At 42.1% G+C, this 24,120-nt stretch overlaps 1 protein-coding gene across 1 annotated transcript in view; it reads right to left on the bottom strand.

Moving 5' to 3' along the window:
* The window catches only part of KCNAB1 (potassium voltage-gated channel subfamily A regulatory beta subunit 1), a 487,064-nt gene extending 465,058 nt beyond the window's left edge, over nucleotides 1-22,006 (bottom strand). Inside the window, exon 1 of the mRNA XM_054480674.2 lies at nucleotides 21,552-22,006. The gene's annotated coding sequence lies outside the window, so the exon portion shown is untranslated. The remainder of the gene's footprint in view (nucleotides 1-21,551) is intronic.
* Between the last annotated feature and the right edge of the window lie 2,114 nt (nucleotides 22,007-24,120).

Raw genomic sequence — 24,120 nt, 5'->3', positions numbered from 1 at the left:
CAGGCCAATATCCCTGATGAACATCGATATGAAAATCCTCAATAAAATACTGGCAAACTGAATCCAGCAGCACATTAAAAAGCTTATTCACCACGATCAAGTCGGCTTCATCCCTGGGATGCAAGGCTGGTTCAACATATGCAAATCAATAAACATAATCCATTACATAAACAGAACCAATGACAAAAACCACGATTATCTCAATAGATACAGAAAAGGCCTTTGATAAAATTCCACACCCCTTTATGCTAAAAACTCTCAATAAAATAGTTATTGATGGAACATATCTCAAAATAATAAGAGCTATTTATGACAAACCCACTGCCAATATCATACTGAATGGGCAAAAACTGGAAGCATTCCCTTTGAAAACTGGCACAAGACAAGCTGCCCTCTCTCACCACTCCTATTCAACATAGTATTGGAAGTTCTGGCCAGGGCAATCAGAAAAGAGAAAGAAATAATGGGTATTCAAGTAGGAAGAGAGGAAGTGAGATTGTTTCTGTCTGCAGATGACATGATTGTATATTTAGAAAACCCCATCATCTCAGCCCAAAATCTCCTTAAGCTGATAAGCAACTTCAGCAAAGTCTCTGAATACAAAATCAATGTGCAAACACCACAAGCACTCCTATACACCAATAATAGACAAAGAGAGAGCCAAATCATGAGTGAACTCACATTCACAATTGCTACAAAGAGAATAAAATACCTAGGAATCCAACTTACAAGGGATGTGAAGGCCCTCTTCAAGGAGAACTACAAACCACTGCTCAAGGAAATAAGAAAGGACAAAAACAAATGAGAAAACATTCCATGCCCATGGATAGGAAAAATCAATATCGTCAAAATGGCCATACTGCCCAAAGTAATTTATAGATTCAATGCTATTCCCATCAATCTACCATTTGACTTTCTTCACACAATTAGGAAAAACTACTTTAAATTTCACATGGAAACAAAAAGAGCCCATATAGCCAAGACAATCCTAAGCAAAAAGAACAAACCCTGAGGCATCACGCTACCTGACTTCAAACTGTACTACAAGGCTACAGTAACCAAAACAGCATGGTACTGGTACCAAAACGGATATATAGACCAATGGAACAGAACAGAGGCCTCGGAAATAACACTATACATCTACAACCATCTGATCTTTGACAAACCTGACAAAAACAAGCAATGGGGAAAGGATTCCCTATTTAATAAACGGTGTTGGGAAAACTGGCTAGCCATATGCAGAAAAAATTGAAACTAGACCTTTTCTTTACAACTTATACAAAAATTAACTCAAGATGGATTAAAGATTTAAATGTATGACCTAAAACCATAAAAACCCTAGAAGAAAACCTAGGCAATACCATTCAGGACATAGGCATGGGCAAAGATTTCATGACTAAAACACCAAAAGCAATGGCAACAAAAGCCAAAATTGACAATGAGATCTAATTAAACTAAAGAGCTTCTGCACAGCAAAAGAAATTATAATCAGAGTGAACAGGCAACCTACAGAATGGGAGAAAATTTTTGGAATCTATCCATCTGACAAAGGTCTAACATCAAGAATCTACAAGGAACTTAAACAAATTTACAAGAAAAAAACAAACAACCCCATCAAAAAGCAGGCGAAGGATATGAACAGATACTTTATTTATTTATTTTTTTTGAGACGGAGTCTTGCTCTGTCACCCAGGCTGGAGTGCAGTGACGTGAACTCGGCTCAGCTCACTGCGAGCTCCACCTCCCGGGTTCACCCCATTCTCCTGCCTCTGCCTCCCAAGTAGCTGGGACTATAGGTGCCCACCACCACGCCTGGCTAATTTGTTTTGTATTTTTAGTAGAGACGGGGTTTCACCCTTTTAGCCAGGATGGTCTCAAACTCCGGACCTCGTGATCTGCCCACCTCAGCCTCCCAATGAACAGATACTTTTCAAAAGAAGACATCTACATGGCTAACAAACGTGAAAAAAAGCTCATCATCACTGGTTATTACAGAAATGCAAATCAAAACCACAATGAGATACCATCTCACACCAGTTAAAATGATGATCATTAAAAAGTCAGGAAACAACAGATGCTGGAGAGGATATGGAGAAACAGGAACGCTTTTACACTGTTAGTTGGGAGTGTAAATTAGTTCAACCATTATGGAAGACAGTGTGGCGATTCCTCAAGGACCTAGAACTAGAAATACCATTTGACACAGCCATCCCATTACTGGTATATACCCAAAGGATTATAAGTCATTCTATTGTAAAGACACATGCACACATATGCTTATTGCGGCACTATTCACAATAGCAAAGACTTGGAACCAACCAAAATGCCCATCGATGTTAGACTGGATAAAGAAAACGTGGCACATATATACCATGGAATACTGTGCAGCCATAAAAAGGAATAAGTTCATGTCATTTGCAGGGACGTGGATGAAGCTGGAAACCATCATTCCCAGCAAACTAACACAGGAACAGAAAACCAAACACCACATGTTCTCATTCATAAGTGGGAGTTGAACAATGAAAACATATGGGCACAGGGAAGGGAACATCACACTCCAGGGCCTGTCTGGGGTGGAGGGCAAGGGGAGTGATAGCATTAGGAGAAACACCTGATGTTGATGGGTGCAGCAAACCACCATGGCACATGTATGTAACAAGCCTACATGTTCTGTACATGTATCCCAGGACTTAAAGTATAATTTTTAAAAAAATTCTAATAGAACTATAAGCAAGTTTAGCAAAGCTAAAAAACACAAGTCAATTTTGTTACTATGAATTAGCCATAAAAATTTGGAAACTTAAATTTTAAATAAAATGCCATCTATAATAGCATCAAAAATCATAAAATACTTAGGGATAAACTTAACAAAATATGTGCACTCTTTGAATGCTAAAAATCACAGAACAATGATGAAAAAATTAAAGAACACCTAAATAAATGGACGAAGGTATGTGCTCATAGGTAGGAAAACCCGATATACTGTTAAAAGATCAATTCTCTTCAATGTGATTTATCAATTTAATGCAATCCCAATACAAATTTCAGCCTTTTTTTGGTAGAAATTGACTAGATGACTAAAATTTGTAGAGAAAAGCAAAGGACTTAGAATAGCCAAAATAATTTTGGAGAAACAAAGTTTGAGGACTCTCACCACCTGATTTCAAGACATCTTATGATGCTATAATAATCAAGAGAATGTGGTATTGGCACAAGGGCATGTAGATTAACAGAACAGAATAAAGAGTCTGGAAATTAACCTACATGTCAATCGAATTTTGACAAAGGCCCAAGGTAATACAATAGAGAAAAGACTGTCTCTTCAATAGATAGTGCTTGAACAACTGGTCCTCTATATGCAAAAACTTGAACATAAACTTTACCACATATATACAAAAATTAACTCAATATGGTCATACACCTAAATGCAAAATCTAAAACTATAAAGCTTCTAGAAGAAACCAGAAGAAGAGAAGAAGAAGAGAAAAAATTGCTCACAACCATGGGCAAGGCAAAGCTTTCTTAGGTATGATACAAAAAGCAAGAGCCATAAAAGAAAAAATATTACTAAATTGGACTTCATTAATATTAAGGACTACTGCTCTTTGGAAAGCATTGCCAAAAAAGTGAAAGACAAGCTACTGAATGGAAGAAAATATTCACAAAACACATAAAGGACTTGTATCTAAAATATATTTTTAAAACTTTTAAAATTCAATTATAAGAAACAAAAAAAACAAAATTTTTAAAGTGGGCATTGACTTAAATAGACACTTCACCAAGAAAAGATACGAATGACAGATAAGTACATAACAGGATGCTCAATATAAAAAATAAGTACAAATTAATACTGCAATGAGATACCACTACACACTTAGTAGAAAAGCTAGGATTTTTTTTTTAAAGGAAAAATGAAAGAAAAAACTGGCAATACCAAGGGCTAGTTCAAATGTGGAGTAACTGAAACTCTCATATTGCTAGTAGTAATGCAAAATGGTACAACCACTATGGAAAAAAAATTTTAGTATATTTTGAACTGAATCATACACTCACACTAGCCAGCAATCCCACTTCTAGATATTTACTTAAGAGAAATGAAAATATGTGTCTGGAGAAAGAATATATGTAAATGTTGATCCGGGTATGTTGTCGCTCACCTGTAGTCCCAGCTACTCAGAAGGTTGAGGTGGGATGATCACTTGAGCCCAGGAGTTTGAAGCTGCATTGAGTTATGATCCTGCCGCTGCTTTTCAGCCTGGGCAACAAAGTGAGTCCTTGTCTCAAAAAATAAACAACAACAAAAACGACTATACATGAATGTTTATAGTAGCTTTATCTATAATTGCCAAAAACTAAAAACAACCCAAATGTCCATCAGCTGGTAAATGGATAACCAAATTGTTGTATGTTCATAAAATATAATACTACTTGGTGACAGATTGAACTACTGATACACAATGTGGATATATCTCAAAAGCATTGTGCTAAGTGAAAGAAACCAGATTCAAAAAATTACACACTGTAACTTACATAACATTCTAGAAGTGGCAAAACTAGATCACATCAATGATTGCCAGAAACAAGGGTGAGGAGAAGAGACACTACAAAGTGTCATTAAGGAAGGGTTTGGGTGATGAGACGTTCTATCTATTGGCTGTAGTCTTGATTACAGGGCTGGTCTTTGACCAGGATCATCAACTATACACCTAAAAGGGGTAAATTTTACTAACCATAAATCAGACCTCAATAAATCTGACCTAAAAAATCTGCATGTACAGTGTAACTTTTTTAAATCTATAGTTTGATAAGAAATTTTTAGAAATATATTACTGTATCCTTCTGTCTTTTGCCCTCCTTATATTTGACCTTCTCCCAATTCAGCTAGAGGCTGGAACTTGTCTTAGCGAAAATACAAAATGAAAGGAGTCAGTGTTAGGCAGAGGACTTATACGTAAAGATGTTTTAGTCTGCGGCAGAAAGAGAGAAAGGCGGGAAGGCAGGGAGGGAGGCAGGGAGGAAAGGAAGGAGGGAGAAAGGGAGGGAGGAAGGGAGGGAAAAAAGTCTTGAAAGCCAAGATTTATTGACAATGAATTCTATTATCCTAAAAATTCCTTAGAAACCAAGGCTCAGCAAGTTGAGCATCACGTTTTCAAAATCCAAAGGTAAAGAGAATTCAAAAGGAGGAGTATTGCTGAGAGAAGGAGAGAAACAGACACACAATTAGATGTTCTTAGGGTCATTAAAATGGAGGGGAAAGAAGGGTAGAGAGGGTCAGAAGAACTCCCAGAGAGTCCCTATTCCCTGAGTGTAGCCAGAGGATACTGACAGCCTCTCGGAGGAGCCCGGCATTCAGTAGCACGCTACATGCAAAAGAGCCCAGGATAAATGGCTGAGAGCGTTCAGCAGCATGAAGCTCCTGAACCCCCTAGAAAGGGTTCTGGAAACATACCTCAAAACTATGGTCATTTCTCTAAAGAGGGCATCAGTGTTTGGGGAACTTAGGGGAAGTGCAATGGAAGACAGACTTTCACTTTTTAGTATGTACTTCTGTTTTGTTTCAATATTTTATTACAGTGAATATGTGCTATTACTTGTGTAACTAAAACCGTATTTTAAAAGAGAAATCAGTAAATACAGAAAAACACAAATAATGAAATTTAAATCATACATAATGCCAGCTTCCAAAAATAATCATTTTTCATATCTGATGTGTATAGTTCCAGTATCATAGAAAATATACTTTTATGTAAAATTATAATTGTCCTGTAATGTGATCGTGTAACCCATTTTCTTAACTACATGACATATTATGAACATTTTTCCACATAATTGGAATCTTAATTATGAGTGTCATTTTCCAGTACAGACTTTTAATGAAATCTCAATTACCCCTCGATCTTTTTCATGCAACATATCAAGAAAGCATTTCACCATTGAATAGCTCTTAAAATACATGTGTACTATTTCACTGTATTTGCATACCATAATTTATTTAACCAACATCCTATCTGAGATTTAAAGATGTTTGGGGGAGGAAACAGCAAATAAGAACAATGCTGAAGATAGGTTTTTTCCACACACACGACTTGTTTTTTTCTTTTTTTTTAAGAGATGGAGTCTTGCTCTGTTGCCCAGGCTGGAGTGCAATGGCACGATCTTGGCTCACCGCAACCTCCTCCTCCCAGGTTCAAACAATTCTCCTGCCTCAGCCTCCTGGGTAGCTGGGACTACAGGCACACGCCACCACGTCTGGCTAATTTTCTTCTGTATTTTAGTAGAGATGGGGTTTCACTGTGTTGCCCAGGCTGGTCTCGAACTCCTAAGCTCAGGCAAAGGATAAATTTCTATCGGTGAAATTGTTGGATTAGAGCCAAGAAAAACCTTAGACTACTTGATACATATCAAGTTTTTTTCCAGAAAGTTTGAACCAATTTTTACCTAAACCAGTATGAGAAGGCCCATTTCTCCCTTTTATACTGAGAATTACTCTTTCAATCTTTACAATAGGATCCATGAAAATCATGTCTCATTGAAGTTTCAGTTTTTATTTACTAATGTTATCTTTACCTTTTTCCTGTATTCACTAGCCATTTGTATTTTTTCTTTTGTGAGTTTCCTTTTCATATCCTCTTCTTTTTGACTTCTAGAGTTAGAAGGATTTATCACTCAGGTGTTTACAGAAGACTCATATGATGGATAATGCAAAACGCTGTTTTTGGGGAAAGTAAATGTTTCTCATGCCAACTCTGTACAAAATGCTTGTAACATTAAATGTCAACTCAATAAAACTTTTCTTCAAGGACCAAGGAAAACATGATCCAGGCACACTGTTTGACAACAATGTAAGGATGCAAGTCTGGTAGTATTATTTTTGAAAGCCAACATTCATAAAGGTATTATTATGGGCCAGCCACTGCAGTAAGAAACTTGTAAGCATCATCTCATATAACCCTTTCTTAATTCCATAAGATAGGTACTGATAACAAATGAGGATGTAGAGATACAGAAAGAAGTCTCAGAGATGGTCTTTAAGTGATGTGACAAGGGTATTTTATATGTCCTTAAACTGTCTCTTTTACTGACCAAACTTTTGGTCTTCTTCAAATGACTGCGTGCATCTGCTGTTTCCTTAGCTTAAATGTGAACTCCTCAAGATGAGGCCATTTCCTCAATCTTCCACAGCACTCTCTCATCTCTCCATCTTCCTTTCCCCGTACCCCTTCCTTAGGTAGGCAATAGACTTCACCACTGGGTCACATCAAGCACAGAGCAAGGACTTGGTGGCTTTTTAAACTGAACAGTGGAATCTTCCTAACGCTTGCCATTAACAGCCAAAAAGGGCCTCATGAGTCGCCTGGCCCAACCCTAGATTTTATATCCCACTCTGCCATGGAAATGACCACCAGCCATAAATAGGCAAATAGAGAGGCACGGTGTTTCCCTCTTTTTCACTACCCCTGTACTTTCTCTGGGAGCCGTGGGTAAGTAAACCTGTAAGCTGGCAGAGTTTTACATCACAGATCCTAAGACTTTCTGAAAGGTCAGCTATCCTCATCACTTCTCTCTGTATCTTGGTTACACTGACCCAAAACACCAGCCTCCAGTTCAGCAGGACATTTGATACTGTACAGTGATAGGGACCATGACATTATTAAGTGATCAAGCTTCTAAATCTGACAAACATCACATGGACCCATATTAGCCAGCTTTTAAAATGCAACATTAATGCCTTAAGGTCAAAGCAATGTATCCATTACTGGCCTTTAACTTAGAAGTCTGAAAGGGATTACAGTTTGAAAATAAATTGAGTCAATTTAATGGCTATTTCTTCAATTTGTATTGCGATGGGTAGCATTACAATACAGTCAAGAAATACAGCAGACATTTTATGTGACCATCATTAGAGTTCATTATATGCCATCCATAAATGATTCACCCAGTCTTCTCTTTACTAGTGAAAAATTACCATCCATATGTGTTCCAGTACAGCAGGCAACTATAGGAACTCAAAGGAGCAAAATCCTATTGTGGGACAGTAGCACCTCCTAATCTATGTTTTATTGATTAAGTCATAAAAGTTATTTCAGCCCTTATTATGTGCATGATGCAGGGTGGGAACACTTCTTCCCACTCTTCACTCCTTCCATACTGAGGGAGCTCAAGTAGGATAACACCCTTGGCCTGCCTCCACTGCTTTACCAACGCCTAAGGGGAAGTGGAGTGACATAGCTGAGCCAGATACCTTGTCCAGCATTTTCTTCAGGCGTGAGCTGCCCACAGGGTATGGGAACGTTCCCTTGCTTTCCAATGTCTCATCTTCATTATGAGGAGACCTTCCAAGTCCTGCATCACCTCTGACTGGGTGAGGCTACTTCATTCTTGGGATCAGATTTAGGAAACCCAATTGATTCTCACAATAAGTTACAGCTTCAACTCAGTGTTTATCATAATAAAGATGGCATTTTGGCCTCCCATTTGCTAATCTTTGACTTATGTTCTATTTTGTTATACACCCAGGAGGAAAATAAGGATAAAATTTGTTTGGTGCATTCTCAATGACTGCAACATCTCATAGGTTTGGAATTGAAAATTCCACACCAAAAATTGAGCAAAGGCATGGAATTGGGGGAGAGCAAAATATTTAGGCAGACAGGCATTAAATAGGGCCAGGAAATGTGTCCATGAACCTTGTGCTGTGGTGGTTAGGCAAGGCATTTGGGTCTTAGTGGTTACATTAAGTCAGCTTTACCTATCACGACCTGCACCAGTGGATGGAAGGCCCTAAGCCAGCAGCATGCTGTGTTGACCATGGTGAGTAGCTGTGGCTTATGGTGGCTCTGTCCACAGGCTAAAGACTGTTTCTCTAGAAGCAAGTTATCTCAGATTCTGTAATGGTATTTAAAGTAGCCTTCATATGGCATTTATTAGAGAGAATGGCCATATTTGAAAAAGCTTCAATAAAACCACAACCTTGGACTAATATACAACTCCATGCCAGTACTGCCTAGAAACTTTAAAAATGAACAAAAACTAATCGTGTACAGTTCCATCTGTATCTTGATTACACTGACCCAAAACACTGACCTCCCAGTTCAGCAGTCACCTGATATGGTATAGTGACATTCAGAAAGCATTTATTAAGCACTTATCATGTGTCAGTCTTTCTGCGAGGAATAAGGAATGCAGAGACGTACAACACAGAGCACGCTGAGCTCAAGGTGCTCCCTTCCAAAGGCCACTACAACACAAAATGGTAAATGCTGTCATCAGTGGAGCCAGAGTGCTACGGTAACACCAAGAAAGGTGCCTAATGTCAACTTAGTCGACAGAGGTTGATCAGAAAGCTTCCACAGAGAAGTGGTATGTTCCCTGAGTCATTAATGGCTGGAGGAAGGTAGCTGACCAGAGAGGCACAGGGAAGGGAGGAATATTCCAGGAAGAAGGAGCCACCTTTTCTCAAAAGAGATGAATTCAGGGAATGGTAAATAATGTAGCTGGAGGGAAGGGAGGCCACAAAAGGTCAAGAAGAGTGCCAGGAAAGAAAGGTAAATAAGGAACAAGGGCAGAGGGTCAAAGGCTGCTAGGAAATTTAGCCAGGAAGTAGCAAAATTAGATATGCCTCTTAGAAAAACAACTCTGGCTACAGTGCAGAAAATAAAAGGTAGAAAGCAAGCCTGGAGACAGGTAGACCCTTAGGAGATGACTGCAGAAATCCAAATGCATGTGATATTGGCCTAAAAGAGGGGAGTAGCCTTGGCATTTATTCTTTCATTCCTTTCCTCTCTACATTCATTCCTTCATTCAACAGGTAATATTTAAGTTTATTTAACATTCTCCAGGCACCATTCTAGGTACTGGGAATACAGCAGTAAACACTAGAGAGAGAGAGAAAAAAAAAATGTACACATCTTTTTTTTTTTTTTGAGACGGAGTCTTGCTCTGTCACCCAGGCTGGAGTGCAGTGGCACGATCTCGGCTCACTGCAACCTCCGCCTCCCGGGTTCATGCCATTCTCCTACTCAGCCTCCGGAGTAGCTGGGACTACAGGCGCCCGCCACCACGCCTGGCTAACTTTTTGTATTTTGTTTAGTAGAGATGGGGTTTCAGCGTGTTATCCAGGATGGTCTCGATCTCCTGACTTTGTGATCCACCCTCCTCGGCCTCCTAAAGTGCCAGGATTACAGGCATGAGCCACCACGCCTGGCCTAAAATGTGTATATCTAATAGAGAGAGATGAGTGTTAGAGACAGAACCAGGTTAAGCCAGGAACAATGGCACTTGCCTGTAGTCCCAGCTACTCAGGAGGCTGAGGTAGGTGGATCATTTGAGCCCTCCCATCTTAGTGGCACAATCATAGCTCACTGCAGCCCAGGAGTTCAAGGCTGCAATGAGCTATGATTGTGCCACTGCACTCCAGCCTGGGTGACAGAGTGAGATCTTGTTTCTAAAAACAAAACAAAGAGAGACAGAGAGACAGAGAGAACCAAGATAATAGAGACAACAATGCTGGGGCCAAGGTTGCTGATGGATGGGGTGAATAAAGAGGAAAAACCTGGTCTGGGAGCCAAATCAAAGCTGGAATTTGACAGGAATTAGCAGATAATTCGCTGGCTGTTGTGCATGTGCCACATGTGGGGTTTGGAAGGAGAATGGAGGTGACAGTGGAAGGAAAAAGAATTGTTAATGATGGTTCCCAGGTTTCTGATTTCTGGAACTATATGGCCCAAAAGTGCCACTAACACTCATAGGAAATAAGGAAGGGCTCATTGTCCCACTGGGGTTTAAAATGCCCAATTCCACAGAGGCTCACGCCTGTAATCCTAGCACTTTGGGAGGCCGAGATGGGTGGATTCCCTGAGCTCAGGAGTTCGAGACCAGCCTGGGCAACAATGTGAAACCCTGTATCTACTAAAATACAAAAAATCAGCCAGGCCTGGTGGCAGGCACCTGTAATCCCAGCTGCTCAGGAGGCTGAGGCATGAGAATTGCTTGAACCCAGGAGGCGGAGGCTGCAGTGAGCCGAGATGGTGCCACTGCACTCCAGCCTAGGCAACAAAGTGAAACTTTGTCTCAAATAATAAAATAAAATGCCCAATCCATGGGTCTGGAATAAATACACATAGGGGCAACTACTAATAACAATACTAATAGCTGATAGTCAAATTCTCTCTGTTACAACTAGTGTAACCAGCTAACAGTTGTTGAATGTTTACTATGTGCCAGGCTTAGTGCTTAGAGAGGTAAAGTAATTGACCTGCGATTACACAGCAAGAAAGTACACAATCAGCGCCAAGCCATTGTTTTTCTAAAATCATTGGTATTAGCCATTTTGCTCCACCTTCTCCAACCAGTTCTGAGACCAGGACACTAAAGTAAATCACCTTGCGTTTGTCTTCCCAATCAAGACCATCACTGAGGATGCTGGCCACTCTGTCAGTCTACTTTACACTGTGGAAAGATTTACTTTTAAACTGAAGTTGGTAAGGCAAAGACAAAAACAACAAAAAAACAACAAAGTAGTAAGTAATTTGTGCTTTGCCTTAAGAAACTCATGTGCTTGACCTATAAATCAATATACTCCATCGCAAAAATAGGAGCATCATGAAGAGAAACTTCAAAGATAAAGTTAGATAAAAATTAGAAATCAAGGTTTAGGGAGGAAGAAAACGCCAGGTGCTGGTTAAGCTGTAACTCTAATTTCTTTGCTTTGCATCTCACCATATCAATAAATGACCCAAAGAGATTGTGTCTTTCTGTTTCACGCACATGTGTACCAAGCAATGGTTTCTGGGTTAGCTAGTTGCTTTTTAAAGAACAGAAACAGCATTTGCATCCCATATCCATTTTTACTCTCTTGACACCTCCTAGAATATGGCTGTCTTCTCCAACAGCACTTGTAAAGCATTACTAAACAAAATAAAGACAGAAAGGAAAAAGGTTTGTTTACTCACTCTAAACTTTTAAATGGGAAAGAAGCAGCAGGAAAGTTTTTCATTTATGTTTTTCAACTACTAGCAAGCTCAGGCAGCCATTTCGACAAAATCATTTTCTACCCAGACGGCTTTATCAAGTTAAATGATTTCCTTATTAATCAGAAATACAAAGGGCAGTAGAAGCTAATACAATGTGATAGCGTGTCCGTAATTGGTGGGTTCTTGGTCTCACTGACTTCAAGAATGAAGCCGCGGACCCCGCAGTGAGTGTTACTGTTCTTAAAGATGGTGTGTCCGGAGTTTGTTCCTTCAGATGTTCAGATGTGTCCAGAGTTTCTTCCTTCTGGTAGATTCGTGGTCTCACTGACTTCAAGAGTGAAGCCGCGGACCCTCACACTGAGTGTTACAGTTCTTAAAGATGGCGTGTCCGGAGTTTGTTCCTTCAAATGTTCAGATGTGTCCGGAGTTTCTCCCTTCTGGTAGGTTCGTGGTCTCGCTGACTTCAGGAGTGAAGCTGCAGACCTTCGCGGTGAGTGTTACAGCTCTTAAAGGCTACGCGTCTGGAGTCATTCGTTCCTTCCGGTGGGTTCGTGGTCTTGCTGGCTTCAGGAGAGAAGGTGCAGACCTTCGCAGTGAGTGTTACAGCTCTTAAAGGTGGGTGCAGACCCAAAAAGTGAGCAGTATTGATTTACTGCAAAGAGCTAAAGAGCAAAGCTTCCACAGCATGGAAGGGGACCCGAATGGGTGGCTGCGGCAGGCTGGGGCAGCCTGCTTTTATTCCCTTTTCTGACCCCACCCACATCCTGCTCATTGGTCCATTTTACAGAGAGCTGATTGGTCTGTTTTGACAGGGTGCTGATTGGTGGGTTTACAATCCTCTAGCTAGACATAAAAGTTCTCCAAGTCCCCACTAGATTAGCTAAACACAGAGCCCTGATCAATGCGTTTACAAACCTTGAGCTAGACACAGAGTGCTGATTGGTGCATTTACAATCCTTTAGCTAGACACAAAAGTTCTCCAAGTCCCCACTAGATTAGCTAGATGCAGAGCACTGATTTATGCGTTTGCAAACCTTGAGTTAGACACAGGGTCCTGATTGGTGCATTTACAAACCTTGAGCTAGACACAAAGTGCTGATTGGTGCATTTACAAACCTTTAGCTAGAAATGAAAGTTATCCAAGTCCCCACCAGAATAGCTAGATACAGAATGCTGATTGGTGCATCCACAAACCCTGAGCTAGACAGAGTGCTGATTGGTACATATACAATCCTCCAGCTAGACATAAAAGTTCTCCAAGACCCCACCCGACTCAGGACCCCAGCTGGCTTCGCCTAGTGGATCCAGCGCCTGGGCCACAGGTGGAGCTGCCCGCCAGTCCCACACCACGTACTTGCACACCTCAGTCCTTGGGCAGTAGATGGGACCAGGCACCGCAGAGCAGAGGGCGGTGCCAGTCAGGTAGGCTGAGGCTGTGTGGGAGCCCACGGGGGGGAGGGTGGGGGAAGGGTGGGGGGGTGGTGGGGTGGGGGGAGGGTGGGGGAGGGTGGGGTGGTGGGGGGAGGGAGGGTGGGGTGGCAGTGGTGGAGGAGGGGGGAAGGGAGGGGGAGGGGGAGGTTGTGGGAGGCAGGGGGGAGGGGTGGGAGGCAGGGGGGAGGGGTGGGAGGCAGGGGGGAGGGGTGGGAGGCAGGGGGGAGGGGTGGGGGGGTGGGGAGCAGGGAGAGGGAAGGGGGAGGGAGGAGGGAGTGGGGGAGAGAGGGGGGCAGGGGAGGGGGTGCAGGGGAGCTAGGCAGAGGGGAGGGCATGGTGGGCTGCAGATCCCGAGCCCTGCCCCTGTGGGGAGGCAGCTGAGGCCCAGTGAGAATTCAAGCGCTGTGCGGGCGGGCCAGCAGTGCTGGGGGACCAGGCGCACCCTCTGCAGCTGCTGGCCCGGGTACTAAGCCCCTCACTGCCCAGCAGCCGGCCACTCTGAGTGTGGGGCCCGCTGAGCCTGTGCCCACCCGGAACTCATGCTGGCCTGCAAGTGCTGTGCACAGCCCAGGTTTCCGCCAGCACCTCTCTCTCCACACCTCCCCGCAAGCCGAGGGACCTGGCTCCAGCCTCCAGCAGCCCAGAGAGGGGCTCCCAACACTGCAGCAGCGGGCTGAAGGGCTCCTCAAGCATGGCCAGAGCGGATGCCGAGCCGAGGAGGCACTGAGAGTGAGCGAGGGCTGCTAACACGTTGTCACCTCTCAATAGGATTATTTTTGGAAGTGATTTTAAGTGTTTAAATTGTAGCTAATGTGTACCCTTTTATTTGAACATGTGCTTCAAATGTGCAAGTGTCAGATGTCTAAAGGATGTCAGCAAATCTGATGTGACGGTTAAACTCACCCCAAATTGTTGAGAGCTCTGTTCCCGGCCAAGCCATCACAAGCTATTGCCTAGATGACAGTAATCACTACCAATTTCCAAATCACTTCCCAGCTTCCAATCTTACCACCCCATACTCTTTTCTCTACAAAGCGGCCCATTCATTCTTATTGCTGTACACTATTGCATTGAGTGAGTATATGTCAGTTTATTGATCCATTCTACTGTTGATGGACATTTGAGTAGTTTAATGCTACTGCAAATCTTCTAGTATTCATCTTTTTGGTATGCATACAGGCATACTTTAGTTAGGTATATTTAGTTAGGTATATTCCTTGGAGTGAATATATACACATGTTCTTCTTCAGTGAATACCACAAATAACTTTTTAAAGTGACAATTGACATTGCATTTTTATTTAGTCTTACCCCTATTTCCTATTCTTTCAGCAGTTCCTGCTGCTGAGCTCAGAATGGCCTGCTGAGCTTCCAGTGATTGCCTCATAGCAGCTGTGGGGTTTTCCAAGCTCTCAGAGTATCAGGAGTACCTCTAACTTCTTTCTACTTCCTCCCACATTATTTCTGATATCACACAGATCTTGTAGCTTTTGCTCCTACCTGGTAGTATGTGGGTGTACATGGGGATATCGTATCACCTAGTCATGATGTAAATATCTTTCATGGGGTTTTGGCCTTGCTATTCTGGTTACTCTGTTGGGGAGTGGTGTTCTGGTAGGTTCAACGACTATGACTGCTGCCATCTTTCCAAAATCTTCTACATATCTCCCTATGTCTTCATTTGTTACATGTCCTTATTTTTTATGTACATTATTTGAAACATTCTATGAATACCTCTGTCTATTTTAGGCTATTTGATTTTATTCTCTGGATGGCTAACTGATCACTGAAGATTCATGTTCCCTTTCCATAATGTGGAATTGTTGATGAATATGGCTTCTTAACCAGGGGCCACATTTACCAGCTCTCTTGCCTTAAAATGGGGCCATGTGATGACTTCTGGCCAACAGAATGTGAACAAAAATGATCTGTGTCACTTTATGGGCCTTGATGGCTGAGTATCTTACATGCTCATGTTCTCTTCCCCAAGACTTCACACTTTCATTTCAGATGACCTCACAGGTCCTCTTCCCCTTTAGCAGGAACCATGTATGGCTTGCATCAAGGATGGCAGTATCATAAAACGAAAATAATTTGGATCACTCTATGACTTAGGATCCCAGCAGTAAATACCTGGGGCACCCAAAAAATAAGACAGTTTAAAGAAGCAACTATTGAAATGAGTGGGCAAAGTGACAGGATTTAACAGAGGATGGTGAAACACCCAGGGCCAGGAACAGTAGGAAGGTGTTATCACACCCAAGTCTGGAAGGAGAAGGGGAGGGATTCACATAAATGTCACCTAGTAAGAGCTGTAGCCATGGGAGAGTGGCCACAGATACAGAAATGAACCATGAGTGAAACAACAAAGACCTGAGTGGGCCTCTCCTCTCACCTCCAGTCTCCTATTAGTGCCTCCCTTTGGCAAAACCCACTGGAAGCCACAGGCAAAGGAGTTTATGTGATGCAGTCCATAGAGGTGATAGAGCAGAGAGGGGAAGGCAGAGAAGGGGCAAATAGACAACATCCAACAGACTCCCTGAGTCACTGCCTAGAGGAGGGGTGTCAAGGAAAGTAGCCTGACCAGTAACACCAGCATTAGTCTTAGTGTGTGTGAAGCGTTATCTGCTAAGCCTCTAAGATTTAGAGATTGTTTGTTCCAAAAGTTAACCTGCCTTAACTAATATAACTGGTCTATTTAGATTTTCGCATTATCCTTTTTGTATCCAAATTGGTTTTCCAAAAACTATCAGGGGAAATAAATAACAATCCCCTAAAAATGTAAATACGTGAATTTTAGCAAGATTGTTTACATAAATTGTTAATAATTCTACTTTGAAATTGTAGCTACTTATTCTGCCTGTAGATATTTGAAAGAGCTGCTGTTTACAATGGCAGCTTAAAAGGGAGGGCACTGTGTGTGGGAGGTCAGAGTAGGGGGAAATGAGAAAAGTCTTTTTTATTCAAAAATGCAAACATAAGGAATAGAAAATACTGTGGGAAAATAATTAAATGAATATGACGGAAAAACTTTTCAAGACTTCACTATTCCATTTCAACTTGCCTCCTTCTTTTTAGTCCACTCTCCATCCTCTTTCCTCAATGGAAATGCCTGTTACTCTGAAGCTAGCCCCTACTATCTTGAACACAGGTTCTTTCCACCTTCCTCCATTCCTGCTGTGCTCCAGGCCCAAAGCCTTTCTTCCTCATCTTATGTTGACACACTGTCCCTATGCCTTGCTACATGAGTGGTTACCTATTTTTATAACTTTATTCTTCATCTATTAAAAAGATTGGGTGCCACGTAGGCAATACCATTTTGAACATAGGAATGGACAAAAATTTTATGACAAAGATGCCAAAAAAGCAATTGCAGCAAAAGCAAAAATTGACAAATGAGATTTAATTAAACTAAAGAGCTTCTGCACAGCAAACGAAACTATCAACAGAATAAACAGAAAACCTACAGAATGGGAGAAAAGTTTTGCAAACTATGCATCCAACAAAGGTCTAATATCCAGCATCTTACAAGGAACTGAAACAAACTTACAAGACAAAAAACAAAAACAACCACATTAAAAAGTGGGCAAGTGACATGAATAGACTCTTTTATTTACTTATTTATTTATTTTTATTTTTTTGAGATGGAGTTTCGCTCTTCTTGCCCAGGCTGGAGTGCAATGGCATGGTCTTGGCTCACTGCAACCTCCACCTCCCAGGTTCAAGCAATTCTTCTGTCTCAGCCTCCCAAGTAGCTGGGATTACAGGCGCCCACCACCACGCCTGGCTAATTTTTGTATATTTAGTAGAGACAGGGTTTCACCATGTTGCCAGGCTGGTCTCGAACTCCTGACCTCAGGAAATCCACTCACCTCAGCCTCCCAAAGGGCTGGGATTACAGGCGTGAGCCATTACACCCCACTGAAGAGACACTTTTCAAAAGAAGACATACATGTGGCCAACAAGCATATGAAAACAAGTTCAACATCACTGATCATTACACAAATGCAAATCGAAACCAAAACGAGATAAAACCTCACACCAGTCAGAATGGCTATCATTAAAAAGTCAAGGCCAGGCATGGTGGCTTATGCCTGTAATCCCAGCACTTTGGGAGGCTGAGACGGACGGATCACCTGAGGCCAGGAGTTTGAGACCAGCCTGACCAACGTGGTGAAACCCCATCTCTACTAAAAATACAAAAATTAGCCAGACGTGGTAGTGGGCACCTGTAGTCCCAGCTACTCAGGAGGCTGAGGCAGGAGAATGGCTTGAACCCAGGAGGCAGAGATTGCAGTGACCTGAGATCACACCATTGCACTCCAGCCTGGGCGACAGAGTGAGACTCCATCTCAAAAAAAAAAAAAAAAAAAAAAAAAAGTCAAGAAAATAACAAATCCTCATCCTGAAACCAAAACCTGACAGAGATACAAAAAAGAAAAAGAAAACTTTAACCCCAAATCCTTGGTGAACATTGATGCAAAAATCCTCAACAAAATACTGGCAAACTGAAATTAGCAGCACATCAAAAAGCTTATCCACCATGATCAAGTAGGCTTGATCCCTGAGATGCAAGGTTAGTTCAACATATGCAAATCAATAAATATGATTCATCACATCAACAGAACTGAAGACAAAAACCACATGATTATCCCAGTAGATGCAGAAGACGCTTTTGGTAAAATTCAACATGGCTTCATGTTTAAAACTCTCTGTAAAATAGGTATTTAAGGAAAGAGCCATCTATGACAAACCCACAGCCAACATCACACTGAATGGGCAAACGCTAGAACCATTCCCCTTGAAAACTGGCACAAGATAAGGATGTCCTCCTAATTCAACATAATATTGGAAGTTCTGCCCAGGGCAATCAGGGAAGAAAATAAAATAAAGGCATCCAGGTAGGAAGAGAGGAAGTCAAACTATCCCTGTTTGCAAATGACATGATCCTATGTCTAGAAAACCCTGTAGTCTCACCCAAAGCCTCTTAAGCTGATAGACAACTTCAGCAAAGTCTCAGAATACAAAATCAATGTGTAAAAATTACTAGCATTCCTATACACCAACAACACTCAAGCTGAGAGCCAAATTAGGAACACAATTCCATTTACAGCAACCACAAAAAGAATAAAATACCTAGGAATACAGCTAACTAGGGAGGGGAAAGATCTCTACAAGGATAACTACAAAACATTCTCAAATAAATTAGGGATTAACACAAACAAATGGAACAGCATTTCATACTCATGAATAGAAAGAATCAATATAAAAATGGCCATACTGCACAAAGCAATTTATAGATTCACTGCTATTTGTATTAAACTACCATTGGGATTCTTCACAGAACTGGAAAAAACTTTTAAAATTCATATGGGTCTGGGCACGGTGGCTCACGCCTGTGATCACAGCACTTTGGGAGGCCGAGGCAGAAGGATCACTTGAGGTCAGAAGTTAGAGACCAGCTTGGCCAACATGATGAAACCCTGTCTCTACTAAAATACAAAAATTAGCTGAGTGTGGTAGTGGGTGACTGTAATTCCAGCTACTTGCGAGGCTGAGGCAGGAGAATCACTTGAACCCAAGAGGCAGAGGTTGCAGTGAGCTGAGATCGTGGTGAGCTAAGATCACACCACTGCACTCCAGCTTGGGCAACGGAGTGAGACTCCGTCTCAAAAAAGAAAAAAAAATCATATGGAACCAAAAAAAGAGCCCAAATAACCAAGGCAATCCTAAACAAAAAGAACAAAGGTGGAGGCATCACACTACCTGACTTGAAACTATACTACAGGGCTACAGTAATCAAAATAGCATAGTATTGGTACAAAAACAGATACATAGACCAATGGAACAGAATAGAGAACCCAGAAATAAGGCTGTACACCTACAACTATCTGATCTTCCACAAACCAGACAAAAACAAGCAATGGGGGAAGGATTCCCTATTCAATGAATGGTGCTGGGGTAACTGGCTAGCCATATGCAGAAGATTGATCCCTTCCTTATACCACATATAAAAATTAACTCAAGATGGATTAAAAACTTAAATGTAAAACCCAAAACTGTAAAAAACCCTAGAAGACAATCTAAGCAATACCACTCAGGACACGGGTATAGGCAAAGATTTCATGATGAAGATGCCTAAAGCAATTGTAACAAAAGTAAAAATTGACAAATGGGATCTAATTAAACCACAGAGCTTCTTCACAGCAAAGGAAATTGTCAACAGAGTGAGCAGACAACCTACAGAATGACAGAACATTTCTGCAACTTTGCATTTGACAAAGGTCTAATATCAAGCATCTATAAGGAACTTAAATTTACAGGAAAAGACAAACAGCCCCAGTAAAAAGTGGGGAAAGGACATGAACAGACACTTTTCAAAAGCAGCTACATGCAGCCAACAAACATGTGAAAGAAAACATCATCACTGATCATTAGAGAAATGCAAGTCAAAACCACAATGGGATACCATCTCACACCAATCAGAATAGCTACTATTTAAAAGTCAAAAAATAAAAAAGGAATGTTTATACACTGTTGGTGTGAGTGTAAATTAGTTCAGCCATTGTGGAAAACACTGTGGCAAATCATCCAAGACCTAAAAATAGAAATGCTATTTGACCCAGCAATCCATTACTGGGTATACACCCAAAGGAAAATAAATTGTTCTATTATAAAGACAGATGCATTCATGTGTTAATTACACACTATTTACAATAGCAAAGACATGGAATTAACCTAAAAGTCCATCAATGATAGATTGGATTAAAAAAAGTGGTACATATATACTGTGGAATAGTATGCAGCCCTAAAAAAGAACAAGATCATGTCTTTTGCAGGAACATGAATGGAGTTGGAGGCCATTATCCTCAACAAACTGACACAAGAACAGAAAACCAAATAATATATGTTCTCACTTATAAGCGAGAGTAAATGATGAGAATACATGGACATATAGAGGAGAACAACACACACCAGGGCCTGTTGGAGAGTGAAGGGTAGGAGGAGTGAGAGGATCAGGAAAAATAACTAATGGGTGCTAGGCTTAACACCTGGGTGACAAAGTAATCTGTACAACAAACCCCCATGACACAAGTTTACCTATATAACAAACCTACATATGTACCCCTGACTTAAAAGTTAATAAAATATAATAACAGATGCTGGCAAAGTTGCAGAGAAAAGGAAACACACACTGTTGGTGGGAGTATAAGTTAGTTTAACCATTGCGGAAAGCAGTGTGGCAATTCCTTAAAGAGCTAAAAAGAGGACTACCATTCAACTCAGCAATCCCATTACTGGGTATATACCCAAAGGAATATAAATCATTCCATAACAAAGACATGTGCATGCGTATGTTTATTGCATCACTACTCACAATAGCGAAGACATGGAATCAACCTAAATGCCCATCAATGATAGACTGGATAAAGAAAATGTGGTACATATATGCCACTGACTACTATGTAGCCATAAAAAACTAGATCATGTCTTTTGCAGGAACATGGATGGAGTTGGAGGCCATTACTCTTAGCAAATTAACACAGGAACAGAAAACCAAATACTGCATGCTCTTACTTACAAGTGGGAGGTAAATGATGAGAACTCATGGACAAAAATAAGAGAACAAGACACTGGGGCCTCCTTGAAGGTGGAGGGTGAAAGGAGGGAGAAGAGCAGAAAAAGTAACTATTGTGTACTAGGCTTAGTACCTGGGTGATGAAATAATCTGTACAACAAGCCCCTGCAACATGAGTTTATCTATATAACAAACCTGCACGCATGCCCCTGAACCTAAAAATAAAGGTTTAAAAATTTTTCATATAAAAAGATTAGGTGCCAATTAAGTACAAGTTACATTCTATATGAAAAGGCCACAAAGAAAGATGGACAGACGATAGATAGATAGATAGATGCATACCTAAATAGATTTCAAGTTCCCTTCACGAAATAATTTATAATGTAGAGGTAGACCCAGGACATGAAAGTAGATAATCCTAGTAAGCAGCAGAAAATGGTCAGTGACATCCAAGAATCACAGATAAAGTCCTACAATGCTTCATTTTTTAAAAAAGGGAGAAACAAAAAACAAACCAAAAAAAAAAAAAATCCCAAAACAAACAAAAGAGGATGGGAAGCTGACACTTACCATGCTCCAAGTAGTAGGTTAGGTAGAGTGCAAACATTAGTTAGGCTTCTTTCATATTGTGTCCGGAATTGGTGGGTTCTTGGTCTCGCTGACTTCAAGAATGAAGCCTTGGACCCTCCCGGTGAGTGTTACAGTTCTTAAAGGCGGCATGGCCAGAGGTTGTTCCTTCTGACGTTTGGATGCGTTCAGAGTTTCTTCCTTCTGGTGGGTTTGTGGTCTCGGTGGCTCAGGAGTGAAGCTGCAGACCTTCGTGGTGAGTGTTAAGGCTCTTAAGGCAGCACGTCTGGAGTTGTTAGTTCCTCCCAGTGGGTTTGTGGTCTCGCTGGCTTCAGGAGTGAAGCTGCAGACCTTTGCAGTGGCTGTTACACCTCATAAAGGCAGTGCGGACCCAGAGTGAGCAGTAGCAAAAGAACAACACTGCCACTGTACCGATATGGGACCCCCAGGGCGTTGCCACTACTGGTTCGGCCAGCCTGCTTTTATTCTCTTATCTGGCCCCACCCACATCCTGCTGATTGGTCCATTTTACAGAGAGCCTATTGGTCTGTTTTACAGACAGCTGATTGGTCCATTTTGACAGGGTGTTGATTGGTGCACTTACAATCCCTGAGCTAGACACAAAAGTTCTCCACCTCCCCACTAGATTAGCTAGATACAGAGTGTGGACACAAAGGTTCTCTAAGTCCCCACCAGAGTAGCTAGATACAGAGTGTCAATTGGTGCATTCACAAACCCTGAGCTAGACACAGGGTGCTGATTGGTGCATTCGCAAACCTTGAGCTAGACACTGAGTGCCGATTGGTGTATTTACAATCCCTTAGCTAGACATAAAGGTTCTCCAAGACCCCCACCAGACTCAGGCGCCCAGCTGGCTTCACTCAGAGGATCTCGCACCGGGGCCACAGGTGGAGCTGCCTGCTGTGCGCATGCACTCCTCAGCCCTTGGGTGGTCGATGGGACTGGGCGCCGTGGAGCAGGGGGCGGCGCTCGTCAGGAAGGCTCGGGCCACGCAGGAGCCCACGGCAGGGTTGGGGAGGCTCAGGCATGGTGGGCTGCAGGTCCCCAGCCTTGCCCCGCGGGGAGGCAGCTAAGGCCCGGCGAGAAATCGAGCACAGCAGCTGCTGGCCCAGGTGCTAAGCCCCTCACTGCCGGGGGCGGAGGGGCCGGCAGGCCGCTCCGAGTGCGGGGCCCGCCGAGCCCACGCCCACCCGGAACTCGCGCTGGCCCGCAAGCGCAGCGCGCGGCCCCGGTTCCCACCCGCCCCTCTGCCTCCACACCTCCCCCCAAGCTGTGGGAGCCGGCTCCGGCCTTGGCCAGCCCAGAAAGGGCCTCCCACAGTGCGGCGGTGGGCTGAAGGGCTCCTCAAGCATGGCCAGAGTGGGCGCCAAGGCCGAGGAGGCGCCGAGAGCGAGCCAGGGCTGCAGGGCTGCCAGCATGCTGTCACCTCTCAATATGGCTAGTTCTTTCTTGTCCTTCTGGAATTTGTTCAAGTGACACCTCACCTAGGAAGCCTTCCTTGATCTTAACTCGCCCTGCCTTTCCTCTATGCTACCACAATCACAGCTTTATCACATCATAGTGTAATTGGTTTATTACCTATCACCCCAAAAGATGGCAAGCACCTGGAGATGGGGAACAATGTCTCATCTTTGTGTATTTTCTATGTCTAACTTTGAGTCTGGTGTACATGAAGCCCTTAAGGAGGGAAGGGCGAAAGCAGAGAGGGAAAGGAATGAGGGAGGGAGAGAGGCAGGAAGGGATGAAGTGCTATTAGAGCATTCGAGGAAAAAGGGAACCATGTGACTAGCGTGAAATCTAAAAAATAAGAGGTGAGTTTCAGAAATTGCAGGAGTGCAGTTGAATTGTGTTAAAAGGATATGGGCAGGAAGGTGGCAGGTGACAACTGTTGAACATAGAAAATGGAAAAGTGTTTTGAGAGTTTTGAATGTCAGACTATGACAGCTAAACTCACGCTGTAGATAGTGGAAAACCACTGGGAGTTGATGAGCAGGGAAGAGATGAGATCAGAGCAGAGTTTTAAGGAAATTAACCTGGCAATGGGAATATCTTATCATTTTTGAAAGTATATTCACTTTCTATCAGGAAATATCTTTGCCTTAATGCAAAGAATTAATCTTATGGGGTGGGTTTGAGCAGCCCTGGTAAACATCTCGTTTACCAAAAAGAGCTCAATCCTGCATGTGTGTATGTCAGCCCTGAATAAAGTATCCTTTTTTTTTTTCCAAGCAGTTAATCTTTATACTACTCCCCAAGCCAGCAACTACATAATTTTGATGCAACACCTGAAACTAATTCTGAGCTGCTCCCCAAGGCCCAGTATGTAGTTGCCAGCAAGTGCTCATCCACAGCAGGGAGTGTCACTAGCAACTTCTAAATGAGATTCTCTTACAAAGCAACATGTGCCAATAGAGATTTCTATCGTTGTTTGTTCACTAGAAATGACTTTTACATGATGCATTCATCCAAAGAGAAAATATTTTTCCATTTATGGGAAATATTTTAATAAGTAATTAATTACAAAGAATAAAACAATAATACAAATTAGACC

Source organism: Pongo pygmaeus, chromosome 2 (genome assembly GCF_028885625.2).
Source record: "Pongo pygmaeus isolate AG05252 chromosome 2, NHGRI_mPonPyg2-v2.0_pri, whole genome shotgun sequence".
Classification (NCBI taxonomy): domain Eukaryota; kingdom Metazoa; phylum Chordata; class Mammalia; order Primates; family Hominidae; genus Pongo; species Pongo pygmaeus.
This window is presented reverse-complemented; position numbering and strand designations above follow the sequence as displayed.